We start from the raw sequence: 16242 nt of genomic DNA, 5'->3' as shown, positions 1-16242 counted from the left end.
TACTTCTGAGCAGTAATAAAGAATGATGCGTGTGAGAAAAGCAACGGCCGGTCGCTGTGGCCGAGCGGTTCTAGGCGCTTCAGTCCGGAACCGCGTTGCTGCTGCTACGGTCGCAGGTTCGAATCCTGCCTCGGGCATGGATGTGTGTGATGTCCTTATGTTAGTTAGGTTTAAGTAGTTCTAACTCTAGGGGACTGATGACCTCAAATGTTAAGTCCCATAGTGCTTAGAGCCATTTGAACCATTCTGAAAAGTAACGAACCTGACTTTTTACCTACCAAGGTCTTTATGTTCTTTTCAAACAATATTGTCCCCTTCAAAGTAGTCCCCTTGGGCAGCTATGCACTGACCCGTTGCTCTCAGTCTTTGTAGCAGTACTGAAATGCTTCAACTGGTACGGCCTGTAACATGTCGGTCACATTCTTTTGAATGTTCTACAGAGCCCCAGCGGAACGTCCTTTTAAGACATTTTTTGATATCAGGAAGATGAAAAAGCAGCAAGGTCTCACATCGGTTGAAAAGGAGGACTGTGGGACAACAGGAATGCATTTTGAGGTCAAAAATCGGCCTTGTGACATCGGGTCTTGCAGCATCCACTTGCCTGAAAAGTTCGGTAGCACTCGTCTCACCCTTTTCCTGAGCCTTTGAAGGACATATTTGTAAAACCCTTGGTTGGCAGTTGACCCTGGAAGAACAAATTCCGTGTGCGTGAAATTCCTACTGTCTAAAAAGCAAATCAGCATTGATATCTTATTTGCTCATTCAAGCTTTTTTGTGTGGAGGAGATCTCTCAGTGTACCATTCCTTACTTTGCCGCTTTGTCTCGTAATCGTACTCAAAATCCAGGATTCGCCACCTGCAATCACATGGCAGAGCCATCCGTGGTCACTGCCAGTCCTCTCAAGAAGATCAACGCACACGTTTCTCGATTGGCCTTCTGCCCAGTTGTGAGGTTTTTTGACATAATTCTGGCACAAACATCTCACGAGGATTTCAGCACAATTTTGGCATAAACATTTCACAAGTGCAAAATGTAGGTCTAAATTGGATGTACGATGAAATTATTTAACAGGTCACCCATCATCCGTATTGTTAAACGTCGGACTGATCTCACAACACGCACACGTTCAATGTTGTCGGCGGTTTGGGAAGTTGAAGGTCTTCCTGAGTGGGGAACACCTTCAACGTGTTCTCCAACTCCCAAAAATGATTTGTGCTAGAGAAAAGCTTGTGCTCTTAATAAGAAATGTTCCCCGTAGGCCTGTTTCAACTTTTCAAAGGTCACACTCGCGGATTCAACAATTTTAACGCTAAACGTGGTGGCGTAACGTTGCTCTAATTTCCGCTGTTCCATTTTCGTAATACAGAACAAAAGCACAACTTCACTGATGGCGCTTTCAAAATCTCATCATGGCTGTGCAGAGCTGAAACTCGGACAGAGTATCTGGAAGGGATGAACACAAGCAGAATTATGCAGTGTTGCCAGATCGCTCGCATCGCTGTCAGTCTCACTACTTTCCTTTCACAACTCGTACAACAATGAAGTCAGTAACACAACGAGTAATACAGTTTCCTCGATTTCACTTCAAGAAAACCGGCCATGGCTAATATCACTTAATTTTTTGGTCAATGAAAGGCGGGGAATATTTGTTAGTAAGGGAACAGCATGATATCTGAACCTCATAATTGCATTACATTTTGTTTTATTCCTTTATGCACAATATGCAGCTACACTCTAATGATTTCAGCTTACATAACATTGTGGTGGTTGTTTATTGGTAATATTGGTCCCTTTGTTTTACTCACAGCTTTCCTTCATTTCTCAGATCATTATTCTTTTTTTATGTTTCTAATATTGCTTTCCTTTGCCACCATATAACACTGTGGACTATTCACTCCATCCGCTTTTCTGAAGCAGTAAAAATTTTCAGAGATGCGCTTCAACTGAATTAATTAAATGAAACATGTGTGTAACGCATATAGACAACAGTCACTGCCAGAGGACCACTCTTAATTTAATGGCGGTACGTGATTCTGTTATCACACGGGGTTCGTGCTTCGGAAAGAAATTGTCCCTGGTCAGTACAGAACGCTGAAAGTCATTATTACAGTTTTGATGATACCACCATCATTTAAAATAGAATAGCGAGGCCTGTGTCTTACATGTGTCAAGATCGACAACTTAGCTAATTGGAGACCAATGACTGAATCATTCTCAGCACAGCTGGGACGAAAAATTACTGCAAGATACCTTAAATGACTGTTGATGTTTCTCAGTACCGCTCTGTATTTTGTTCAAAGGCGAATTAATGGCTGGAAATTACTCTTTAAATGACAATAACAATGTATATTACATACTCGAATTTAATCTTAATTAAACCCAGCCAAAACTTCCATACATGAGACAGATACACAGTTTCTGCTGTGTGGGAGTCGAAATGTTAATTCCATTTTTGTTTTTGCCAGTTACACTTATAAGACGGACCACTAGTACCTTTCATAATATATCTGCATTTTACAATATCGATTCGAATGAAATTTATGTTTACTTAATTAAAGAAAAGAGGTGCACATACGCACTAGAGGTAGACTCTACCCTGAATACCAGTTAGCAAAAGTGTACATATTTTAATGACATATCTCAACTATAAACTAAAGATTAGTGTCTAAAATAACCGAAATAAAGTAAAACGTACTATGGCTTGCTGAGTCTAGGGGCGGCACATTCAGGGTTCCTCGTGTCATGAACAAAGCAATTTACGCACTTATAAATATAATGGAGGTATTTTGAAATACAAAGAGGCCTCTCTGGTACTTCCAACATATTTCAAAGTATTAGCCACAGTACATTCAAGGTTTGCAGAAAAAAGAACAAAACGAAAATGTCCAACTGCGGTGCTATCAGAGTTACCCATTTCCAGTCTTCAGTTATCACTTACGTTACTGAAAGCCTGGCTAGTTCTGTTGCTAGTCTACAAAAATTTATTCTGACTCTCTTTTACGAAAAATAGATCTCTCGAACTGAAAACTGAAATAACATGTTGGACCATTACTTCTTTGGGTCACGTAAGCACTTAGAGCGACCACGGTATTCCTACTCTTGTTTTAGGTAAGAGGGAGGAGTATGGGAGCTACGGTTTCAGGTTTTTACCGTCACTCGAATTACCAGCAAGTGTAACGGATTGTTGCAGGTGCTGACTTGTACAGACAGTCCCGGAATTGGTTACAAAGTATTACTAACCAGTTTAAACAGTAAAGTGCGTCACACTATAAAATTATTAAGTTTACACTTCAGGAGAGAACAAAATTACGACACAGTAAAACACGAAATTCCCTGGTAGATTAAAACTGTGTGCCGGATCGAGACTCGAACTCGGGACCTTTGCCTTTCGCAGGTGAAGTTGCGCTACCTAGCGGGTTGTGAGATATAAAAGGCAAATTTCGCTAGTTCGAGTCTCGACCCGGCACACAGTTTAAATCAGTCAGGAAGTATCACATCAGCACACACTCCGCTGAAGAGTAAAAAATTCATTGTAGAAACGGTAAAACATCTTGATGTATCGGTTCCGAAAACATGATCTCCGTTGCGCTCATCGGCGAATACTGAAGACCTAACACTGACATTTGGTTGGTCGATTCGGGGGAGGGGACTATACAGCGAGGTCATCGGTCCCATCGGATTAAGGGAAGGTGGGGAAGGAAGTCGGCCGTGCCCTTTCAAAGGAACCGTACAGATATTTGCCTGAAGCGATTTGGGGAAATCATGGTAAACCTAAATCATGATGACCGGACGCGTGTTTGAACCGTCGTCCTCCCGAATGCGAGTCCAGTGTGCTAACAACTGCGCCACCTCTCTCGGTTGTGACATTTGACGAGAGAGAACGAACAATTTGGCGTAGTCAGGCGGTTTAAATATTGAAGTACGCATGAGAAATTTACAGACGTGCATTAAACATGGTACACAAAATACAGTACAGGTAAACAACAGCTGAATTTGAAATTGGTGAAAGTGACGTAAAGCAAAGTCATAAAAAGAGCACTATGTGAACTAAAGTATCAGTGACTTTTAGTTAAAAGAATAACTGCTTATTCAACTGCTTCGCTTTACGGCATTCATCGTTTGGTACTAGGATGTGTCAGCATATTTCTGAACAGTTCAAAGGCGCTAAAGCTTAATTTTCCTCAAAAACGAACGTGTTCAATACTAGAGGCGTGCTACTCGTGCTATAATGATAAACCGCCTTTGATGTGAACAAAGTAATGTTTTCGTACTTAACGACGATGTGAGAGAGTGAAACAGGTTGTAAGATGAAAGTAGATCACCCATAGCTGCCGTTGCGTCTACACATTATGACTGTGATTGCTCTCAAATACAGGGTGTTTATAAATGAATATTGGGGTTTTAACGCTTTATAATATTTATTGTATTAAACTTACAGTTATAAATGATATGTCAAATGATATGTCAAATGAAAGAGCAACTCAAAGAGTTTTACCAACAACCTTATAAATGTTCAATGTGAGCATCATTTGTCACACGGCACACATCAAGTTTATAGCCGAGTTCTTCCCAAACATTGATAAGTGTGTCTTCAGTGAGTGTAGCAAGAGCTGCTTCAATCCCGTTTCTTAATTCAGGGAGGACTGCTGGTAGCGGAGCCACGTACACATGATCCTTGATGAAGCCCCAAAGGAAAAAATCACATGGCGTTAGGTCGGGTGAACGTGGAGGCCATGCAAAGCAAGCCCTGTCATTGGGCTCCTTGCGGCCTATCCAGCGCTTGGGTACAGCGAAGTTCGACCAATCGCTTGCTTCGCTATGCCCCAGAGCCCACATTGAACATTTATAAGGATCTTGGTAAAACTGTTTCAGTTGCTCTTTCATTTGCCATATCATTTATAACTGTGAGTTTAATGTAATAAATATTATAAAACGTTAAAACCCCGATATTCAATTATAAACACCCTGTATTTTCTTTGTGCTTTAGGAAAAATACAACTTCGAAACGTGACGTAAAGGATTACTGCGCGGTCTTTTTTTTATTCCATTAACTCTTGCTATTCGTCTCGGTGGCTAAATGGAAGTTTAGAATGGGGAGCCTTTCAATATTCCGCTTGGAACATTGCTGATGGCTCCCGTGATTCAGACAGACTTGTGACTATTCGTGCTGTCCTTGTTTGTATACGTTCAATATCCCCTGTTACACCAATTTTATGCATGTCTCGCACACTTCAGTGGCATTCTATAATGAATTGAATTGTTTTGAATGATTTGATAACACATACAGCCGACAGTTTTTCTTTATTTGCATACTGTTTAGTTTGTCTTACACCATTGCCAAATCCGTATGTATTACAAAACTTTGTTTGTTTGTGTGTTCCACATCTCCTCATAAGCCACTGGATCGATTTCAAACCATGTACACATGTCCCTTACACTCAGGCAACAATCCCTGTCGGTGTAAGAACTACCTACATAACATAGTTCAGGAGGTATCACGTCATAAACAATGAGAGTCGTGAAAAACTTCCGCATCATGTACGACATTTAAATTTATTACTTCTGTGCTACAGATTATAATCGCAATAGATTTCGCAGATAGTATCCACATACCCCGCTAAATGCACCTACAAAATTATATCACGATACCATTCATAGTTTAAGAAATACAACGTGATAAACTCTGAGGTCTGTGAAAAATTGCCGATCATATGTGGAGGTTTAATACTCGTACATTTATTCGTTACTAAGACACTTCCACAGCCGAGATAACTTACGGAAATCCCTGACACCTATCAGTGCTTTGCGACCTTTGAACTGCTAACAGCAAAATCGCCATCTGTACACCTGAAATGGGCGTATGGCTTTGTTGGCCAGGAGGCCCCATCCGGGGAAGTTCGGCCCCCAAGTGCAAGTTTATTACAGTCAACGCCACATCGGTCAGGCAACTTGCGTGCCGGTGATGAGGATGACATTATGATGAGAACAACACGACACTCAGTCCACAAGCGCAGAAAATCTCCATCCCGGCCGGGTATCGAGCCCGGGCCCGCTTGCAAGGGAGGCAAGCATGTTACCGCCTAGCCAAGCAGGTGGACATCTATACAGCTATGGAGAGGCGTTGCAGTAGACATCTTTACAAAGTAACTTTGTAGATACGCGAGGTAGCTGCGCCCAGCGCACAGACACTGTCCGGAATATTACCCTACAAACACACTCCATTCTTTTGTTTTCCTTTCTAATAAAAAAAATTGGCAAAATGAATACCCAGGCAAAGCCGGGATAGTCAGCTAGCAACCTGATAAAGGGAACTGACAGGACTTCAGTGCACAGTCAATCTGTGAAAAGTTAAAGACAGTAACAAATTAGACCATATAATGTTCAAGTATTGATAAAAACTTGCTGTACAATAATTTAGCGATGGCAAGTTATGTCACAGTAGGGGTTCCACAGATTATATTTGAATGACGTGAACTGCCATTGTGCTTGTGGCCGGCCGGGGTGGCCGAACGGTTCTAGGCGCTACAGTCTGGAACCGCGCGACCGCTACGGTCGCAGGTTCGAATCCTGCCTCGGGCATGGATGTGTGTGATGTCCTTAGGTTAGTTAGGTTTAAGTAGTTCTACGTTCTAGGGGACTGATGACCTCAGAAGTTAAATCCCATAGTGCTCAGAGCCATTTGAACCATTTTGTGCTTGTGAGTGAAAATGTCTTCGTTGTCATAAAGTCAGTATCACTACCACGGTTAACACGGGTGGTCGTCTCACATTTAAAATCATTTGCATTTCCACGTACCATCACACACATGCACGTTATGACTGCACAATGTTTAATGTGGGCATGGCACACCGAAAATACTGTTGCCAAGAGCTTATGCTAAACTACCCAGTAGACATACAGACGTGATGTACCTGCCAATAAACTAAAGTCTGACACCTATCGTATCTACCGCTGAGACTATGTGACAGTTCGATTTTAATGCAAAATGTCAAGTTGAGGTATCTGTATGTGTTGACTGATTCTAATTTTGAATCATTGATACTGTAGTTATATTATAGGCCCTACTACGTTTTTTCCTTTAGTAATGTGCACGCTGTTACATTTGAGTATATGAAGCAGGTTGTCAACATATGTTATATTTCTAAATCTTATCAATATCTGACTTAATATTTCGGCATCTTTTATCCGGCAGTACATTATTCTGTATAAATGCATCATTTGCGAAAATTAATATTGTCTGCGAGGTCGTTACCATACATCATGAACACAAAAGGCCCCAACGTAGTTCGGTATTGCACTCATGAAGCTACTAATTCATCTGTCGATGGCACTCCTTGCCAAGAAATCCCCAGTCCAGTCTCGAGCACTGCCTGACACTCTATACGATCGTATTTTCGATAGTATGTGTACTTGTGGTACTGAGTCAAAAGCTCTTCAGAAGTCAAGAAATAATTCACCTACCTGACTGGCTTGACCTGTGGCTTTCAGGATGTCATGTGAGAAAAGAGCATACTGGGTTTCTCACGATAGATGTTTTCAGAATTCATACTGCCTGGCATGGAAGGAAGTTATTCTAGTTATTCTGTTCGATATCTCTCTTTTTTTTGGCTCTCAGTATATTCTAGGATATCTAAAATGATTTTACTTAAAAACAAAGTTTGAGATCACTTGTTAAGCAATATATTCTCTACAGCGAAGGATTACTTGGATTACAGAGAGAAGGAAGTTAAAGATGTAACACAAGTAAATAATGACAGAAGACCTGTTATTTAACAACGAACTTCTGTCGTATTTTTTTCGGTGAACCTTACACCAAAGCTCTTCAAAGGATAATACGAACATGATCTTCTCTTTTTGAGCTCAACATCTCACTTATTCTGGAACAATGCTGACTCAGTTATTCAGTAAAGCAGATAGGCAGTTGCGTCAAGGAAAATGGAAACAATACATAATCATCGTGGTTCTGATGTCGGTCTGACAATGTGGCAGGGATTGATGTTGAAAAATAACCCATATGTCAAACGTCCTTGTAAAACTGATCGTCGGATGAATAAAACTACTACCGCTACTAAATCTAAGTCAATACGTGTTCTGTCACAATAACTACTTCCTAGTAAGAACATAAAACTAGTCTACCAAACCGAAACAGATGGCATGTGGAACGTAAATAGCGGATAAGTAGAAATGAAATTGCCAGCAATTGCCGGAGACATGACAGCTTAGGCAGTTTTACCTTCACAAGGAAACCGCCGACAGCGCGGTAACGAAGCTGTATCGCTGCAGACAGACAAGGGGCGTAGAACTCCGTCTCGCAGCGAGAACAGAACAGCTGTGCCCGTTGCCAAGCAACGGGCCAGAGTGTTGCTCTAATCTGAATAGGTGGCGCTGTAGTGGACGCTGACTTTGTTATGAGGAGCTGCTGCTCTCTGTTGAGTCATTACGAAATAGTGCGTTCTATTTATTACCCCAATGAGCTTTGTGCCTTTGATCTGGCAGAATTTGCTCACCGACCCAATCGCGTGCAATAAGTTCGCATGGCGTGTTCTAAAAACGAAAGTATCCGTTTTTTTACGACACATGCTATTGTCAGTACCATTACATAACACACCACGCGAGATTTTGAACAGCCTCTTACGCCATAGGCTTAATCGGCCAGTTTCATTAAATTTGTCATTCGTTAATATCAGTAATTTAAACTCCCCCGTGAGAACAACGAAACAAAAATAGATTTTTTTTAAATTATACAAAAGCAAACAGCGTATATAATACGATGTAAACTTAACCTTTGCAATCGCAGTAGTCACGTAATAAGAATAACAGACAAACAAAACGATTTAATTGTTCATTTTAAGCTGTTAAAACTCACAAAATTTTGAGGTAAAATTTATAAAAACGACAATTTTACAAGTTTTCAATGCAAAAAGGATGTGTGTTTCACATTCAATGACGACTATAGTGAAAGACTGTCCAAGCTGGTGGCGTAAACGACGAGAGGATGTTGAAAACCTCGCTTCGCGCGCATGCGCTGCAACTTAAAAGGCTATTGTAGGCCAATTTGAGGCCATTTTCCCGGCTTGATAGAGCACAAGTGTCCCATATGAAATTGTCCGTCTCGACGTACCATAGAGCACTGTGGTACATGGTAAACAGTTGCCGTCCACACTCTGTATAGTATTTTTATATCCTGCCTTAAAATAATCTTTCTTCCATGCAGGAATAATAGTGGAAATCAATACTTCGTCGTGTATCTCTTACGCTTTATAAGCACTTTTAAACGTTCTTGTACGTGTAAGTTAACGAGAATTGCGCGGTCATTTAAATATATAGCCGAAAGAGTCAGCCTACAGGAATTGTGAAACGAACCCTGTCGTCCAGGACCGTGTGCCAGAAAGGGCGCCGATTCACCACGAGATGGGGAAATTCACAGGGGTCTATTGTCTATTGAGGCCAGCCGGCCGAAGTGGCCGTGCGGTTAAAGGCGCTGCAGTCTGGAACCGCAAGACCGCTACGGTCGCAGGTTCGAATCCTGCCTCGGGCATGGATGTTTGTGATGTCCTTAGGTTAGTTAGGTTTAACTAGTTCTAAGTTCTAGGGGACTAATGACCTCAGCAGTTGAGTCCCATAGTGCTCAGAGCCATTTGAACCATTTCTATTGAGGCCTAAGCGCTGTCGTGTGCGAGTGAGACAGACGAGAACCTACGTGATAGTGGACCCAGGAGAAGTCATTTGTGGCCGAGGCGACGTAGCAATGTCAAATATGACGGACCTAATATCGGCTACAAAGTGAAACGTTTACGGAAACTAGTTAATTCTGTACTAATGCGGGAAATGAAGCCACAGTAATTTTAACCTCCCATCCTCCATAAAATTTCGTTGTGATCCCAATAAAAATTGAATACTGATCATATATGTAATAGTTTAGGATTTACTGTTAAAGTGAAATTAACATGTATTGTAACAAAGACCTGAATGCTAAAATCTTAACGCTTTAGTAGATCTCAACGATCGACATTTCATATAGAAGCTTATCATTAAATTGACAAATTTTGTAAATATCAACTTTGTAATCTCGTTTGTTTAAAAGATATAGTATATTTATCAGTATTTTCAGTTAAGCATCAGATCATCATTTCCTCCACACAAAACACATTGAACGATGACAGCATGACACCTTATTGAATCATTAGATAATGGAATTTTTTTGTAAAGTTAGTGCATAATAGTTACTTTTGTTCTCTATTTATTTATGAGAAAGCACATGGGTTCAAGGCTACTGGCCGTGGCATACAAAGGTAGGAAGTAATTTGTATTGTTTTATGTAAAAGAATTTAACGTTTATTATGTAATGGATATTATTGTTAATTTATTTAGAACGTGACAGTGGTCAAGCTTTGACTAATTAAGTATGTTAAAACGTAAAATAATGTAGAATAAGCTGTGGTCAATGAGATGGACGGCTTCAGGAAAGGGAACTGCCCTAGTCAGTTGAGCGATATTCGACGCGCGGGAAACGCGTCCGGGGACAGTGCTGATCTAGACACCAAAGGGAACGGTGCTGGCACACACGAAAGCGGGAGGTCTGGCTTTAGGCAGCTAGGAAGTGAAACTACTTAGAAAATTTCGCGTTGTATGGTATCGCGGGACTTAGTCTATGAGCGGTGAGCAGCCTCGCGCCTGGTGTGAGCTCTTAACATTTCGCGAAGAGAACTTGTATTTCGCAATGAGATTGTGAATTATCGAACTGTGCCAAATGGATATGCACTCGAGTGTAACAGTAACTCTAAATACGACCACTCTCGCTTTAGTTTGCTTTCTGAATAATTATTATTCTAACGAAATCGCAACTGTGTGGCCTACATCATTTACGGGTCGTTAATTTAGTTCCCGATATTACTATCACTATTATTATATGTTATCTTAACTTTGTACTTCACAAACTTGCCATCAGCCAGAAAATTTAACCAAAGGGTCACAAGTGTCTAATTTAGGGCGTATAATGCGACACGTGCGGTTCAATTCCTAGACTAGTTTGAGCCAAGACATTTCGACGAAGAGGAACCGCATGTGAGCCCGAACATCTTTGGTATGTTAGCTCGCACACGTTACCAACGATTCTTGCTGTGTTCTCAGGACCTACTAACCGCAATTATTCCTTTAGCTTCTTTTGCAGATCATGTTTCGAGCTGATTGTGGTTCTCCTGGCCTTTCTATCAAATTTGTCCATATGTTCTCTTTTGCCTCAGTGTCGAGCGAATGGAGTGGTGTTTCAGGAACCTTGGGATACTTATAACGGGCCCATTTTATTCAAGTCAAGATGTGTGATTCGAGTGACTGTACTGTAAAAATTTTGATGCGAATTTAACGCTCTATTTTTCTGCATTCCTGTGCGAATTTGGCTTTGGGCTGTTGAGATAACCCTCCTTGTTCGGCACACTTTCAATGACAGTAATCTCTCCCACACCAGATGATCAAATACTGCTCCCTATGAAATCAGTTCCATCGCCATGTTTTACAATATGTTGCAACTGTTTAGCATGCAATTTCTCATTTAGCTTTCGTAACAGCATAATTCTTCGTCTGATCGGCTGTAGAAGAGTCGTTGTATTTCTTCTTATTAGCAAATACCAGGTATTTGTAGTACGTTCGTTAATCGGTGTGCTCAAGGAGCATGCTGAAGGAAACAATTATCGTTCTACTTTCTGTCACCATGTGAAAATATGGCGCTGTAAACAGTTACGATTTGAAATGTTTCTTGTTTTGTCGTCAGTATGCTGTTTGTACCGGGCGACGAGTGTTGATTCTTTTATGAGTTGACTGTTGGTGTAATGGGTCAAGAAGGTTTAAATTTTCCGAAAGAAATGCAACGGATGATGAGAAAAACGTCGTGCATTGCTGGTAAACTTGTTTTATCAGGACAGTAACAACAACAATATCGCGTTGCGAGAATATCGCGAACAGAAGCAGCTGCGAAGAAGATCCACGTTAATAAATGGTCTAAAGAATAAGATAAATTTGAAGAAACAGGTAAATTAAGAAGTGCAGCATGGAGAGGGAGGTGGCCCATTCCCACGATAGTTGTTGGTGAAGTTGCTGTACCTATATCCGACCGTGCAGCATATGTCTCAAATTCTGCAGCCAGTACACGAGCTGTGCCACAGAAATTCTCTCTCCCCTGGTCAACAATTCAAAAGATTTTGCGGCGCATTTACACTGTTATCTTTAAAAGATTCAGAATGTGCACCAAATAACGCCCTAAGATAGGCTACAACGACATTACTTCACCGTTCGTTTTTTGGCATGAATGAAAATGGATGACATGCAGATGGGCAACAGCCTTTGGACGGACACACATTTTACTCTGCACGGCGTCGTGAATTCATAGAACTGTCACAAATGGGGTTCTACTCCGTCACATGTTGTGCAGGAACATCCACTGCATTTAGCTTACGTGACTGTGTGGTGCGGTTTGGAAAACTCCTGCAGTCTCGGTCCGTTTTTCTTTGAGAAGATAACACCTCGTGGGCCTGTTAGGTGTGCAACACTTGGTTCCAGCGTTGTAAGAACGCAAACGTGTCCATGCCATTATTTTCATGCAAGGTGTGATGCTACCACATGTCAGTTGCCACCTGAAAGACTTGCTTCGTGAAACTTTCAGTAACAACTGCATCATCTGTAGACAATTTCAAGATGAGTGGTCCAGATCACCAGACTTAAAACCATGTGGCTTCTGGTTGTGGGGAAATATGAATGATCGTGTCAATCAGGGAGGCATCCGGACTCTTCCTGGTCTGAAGGACAGCACAGGACGACATATCACTCTGATTACACCGGATATGCTGCGAGAAACTGTAGACCATGCCGTGTTACGGATGCACCATCTTGCTGAGTCAGGAGACCGTATCCTAAGAAACGTGCCACAATCGCCGTTATAATGTGTTCGATAGTACCTCTTCTTTTCCTGTACTCACATTACATTCTCACTGTTAGAGTGCCATATTTTCAACTGTGGCGGAAAGTGGAACTATTATTTTGTTCAGCATACTCCACAAGTGCATCGATTAATAACTATATCTACGATGTCTCAGCGTCCTGCAGTTTATACAGCCCAAACTGCAGCACGCGGAACACCGTTAGTTTCATTATAACCAGCCGGTATAAGATCATTCTACTACTCTGCCAGTTTGTCTCCGTGGTACCTTGACAACTACAGACTTTTGCCTCAGATCACATGGTATTAAGCACTGTACCCTTCTCTTTGTAAACATTCCGCACAGTTGATTTGTTTGCTTACTTAACACTATCTTGCAGCGAGCAAATTGCAATTGTACAGTGTGACAATTATTGAACTATATGGAAAAACGTAAATTAGTTACAAACTACGGCGTGCTCACACTTTATTCAGCATGTAAACGTCACTAAAGACATTCAGATTTAGGTTATGACATGTTTGTTATCCCTGCCAACATTTGCGCTGATGTGGCGGAGACGAACAGCGAAATTTTGCATGACCCGCTGAAGTGTCGAAACATCGATGCTGTCGATGACCTCCTAAAAGGCGGTTGTCAGCTCAGAATTAGTTTTGGGGTTATTGCTGTACACCTTGTCTTTAATATAGGCCCACAAGAAGAAGTCGCATGTGTTCAGATCCGGAGAATATGGCGGCCAATCGAGGTCCATGCCAATGGCCTCTGGGTACGCCAGAGACAGAAAGCATTCCCCAAAGTGCTCCTCCTAGACTTCACTCTCCTGCTTCGGTGGGGTCGAGTTCCGTCTTGCATGAACTACATCTTGTCGATATCAGGGTCACTTTGGGTAATGGGGATGAAATCATCTTCCTAAGCCTTCACGTACTGTTCAGTAGTCACAGTGACATCAAGGAATATAGCACCGATTATTCCGTGACTGGGCACTGCACACCACACAGTCACCCGCTGATGGTGAAGAGACTTCTCGATCGCGAAATGTGTATTCTCAGTCCTCCAAATGCGCCAATTTTGCTTATTGACGAACCCCTCCAAATGGGAGTGGTCTTCGTCGCTAAACCAAACCATGCATACGCATACTAATTCCCATCATGCCCCGCAGCCAACCGATCAGTTTGAAAGTGCTATCGCAAATCATTCAGAAGTTACGACGATTTTATTTCATATAGTTCAATAATTATCACCCTGTATGTCCACGCAACCAATGATTTCGCTTAAGCCTTCTTGTGATTAACTTCTTCCTCGCTTCGGCTGGCACCCACGTCCCGCTCGAGCTGCAAGAAGCGCAGACATTATACAACCGTTCTCGCAATTTCATATGGGATAACACTAGACACAGAATGATGAGGTACACAACTTGCGTCCTGGGGGGAAGGATTGGTGAAAGGGATGTCTTCCAGCCATTCTCTACCACTAACACTGCTAAATCCAGATGAAAATAGCGCCCCGTGAAGGCTCGGGATAAGGCCAGCAAAAAAGAAGGGAAATCGCCTCCTAGTTCAGTTACCTTCCTTGGCTGTCCCATTTGAATGATGGAGTTTACGTGACCCTCCCACCAAATTGTCTTACAATGAAGGAAGAAAGATGGGGGTTTAACGTCCCGTCGACATCGTGGTCATTAGAGATGGAGCACAAGCTCGGATTGTGTCAAGGGTGGAGAAGGAAATCGGCCGTGCCCTTCCAAAGGAACCACCCCGGCGTTTGCCTAGAGCGATTTAGGGAAACCACGGGAAACTTAAATCAGGATGGCCAGACGCAAGTCTGAACCTTCGTTCTCCCGAATGCGAGTGCAGTGTGCTAACCACTGCACCACCTCGTCCGATGAATCGTCTACAATTTGCCCTACCGTATTTCTGTGTATACTCAGCAAGCAAGCAGTATCTCCGTGACTGCTATAGATAGCGCGATGGCAAAAGACAAGTTGTTGCTGTTCGAACGTCTTGTTAGATCCACTTGTTTCCACTGTGACCTTTTAGACCACGCACCAGTACGAGACAATAAGTGAGAGGGCGTGGAGTAACAGACCTTATCTTACAGTACCATACACAGTCCGCATTTAAACAAGAAAACTGAGGTCATGATTTTATCTGAACGAATATTGAATTTCCATCTTGTTATCGACTCTTCCATATTAATTTACTTGAAAAAAAAGTTATTAGAAAGATTTCATTCTGACTGAGTGACGGTTGACTGATCCAGATTACGTTTGGTAGATAATCACTCAGCCAACATCGAAAATGATGGAAAACGGTGCCTGAATCAAAATTAATGACAGTCTCTCTGTATCCAGAAGCTGAAGCAGAAATTTCATTTCATAAAAAATTGGTTTGCGAATCCCCTTCTTTAACTTTATTCTCCTGAATAACCTAAAAATATTACGATTATTATCAGTTACCATGACTCATACTGGCATCTGTTGTCAGCTTCGAAGTGTTCTGTATGTCAATAATTGATTTCTCACTTATCTACATAGGAAGGATTTCTTTTTTTCTTTTTCAGACAACTATCAACAGATTCGATATACTTGGAGAAATACATGATACACACTGCCCCATCTTACAGTATTTGGGATGTTGTTCTGCCTGAACTACGTTGCTATCCTCTTACTGCTGTTACACGTTTCCAGTGTTTTCTGCTTGTCAAAGCCGGTATTATGGCGTTAAGCATCTTTTCCTGATATTTTTAAGTCACCAATGTCACATACTTTTCTTGTTAAAAAGCATGTATTACACGTGAAGCTGTCACAGTAGATATTTTTTCGCTGTGAAGATGGTCCATGATCTAAACCGGTTTTGAATAAGTATATTGTGAAACAGCAGAGTGAGTACCATGCACTTCTCCAGCTATACAGGGAGGTCAGAGACAGTCTGAAAAGCTTGTAAGAGTGTTGCAGAGCAGGATGTGCGGAGAACTAATTGTTAAGAAAAAGACTGGTTACGGCGTATAATGTCCTTATTGGCTAACTTCAAAGCTAATTAACGCTGATACGGCGGAATATATCAGATTCTTTTCGTAACAGTTACTTGTCAGCAGAACCTACCCTGCAACACCCTTACAAGATTTTCAGACTTAGTTTGACCTCCATATATCGTTGGAGAAATTCATGGTACATACTCTGTTGTTTCACAATATATTTGTTCACAACCGATTTCGATCATAGACCATCTTCATCTGTTGTGACAACTTCACATGTCATATGTGCTTTTTAACCAGAAAAGTATACGCCGTCGCTGACTTGAATACGTCAGAAAAAGATGC

The sequence above is a fragment of the Schistocerca serialis genome, chromosome 7 (genome assembly GCF_023864345.2).
Source record: "Schistocerca serialis cubense isolate TAMUIC-IGC-003099 chromosome 7, iqSchSeri2.2, whole genome shotgun sequence".
Taxonomy (NCBI): domain Eukaryota; kingdom Metazoa; phylum Arthropoda; class Insecta; order Orthoptera; family Acrididae; genus Schistocerca; species Schistocerca serialis.
This window is presented reverse-complemented; position numbering follows the sequence as displayed.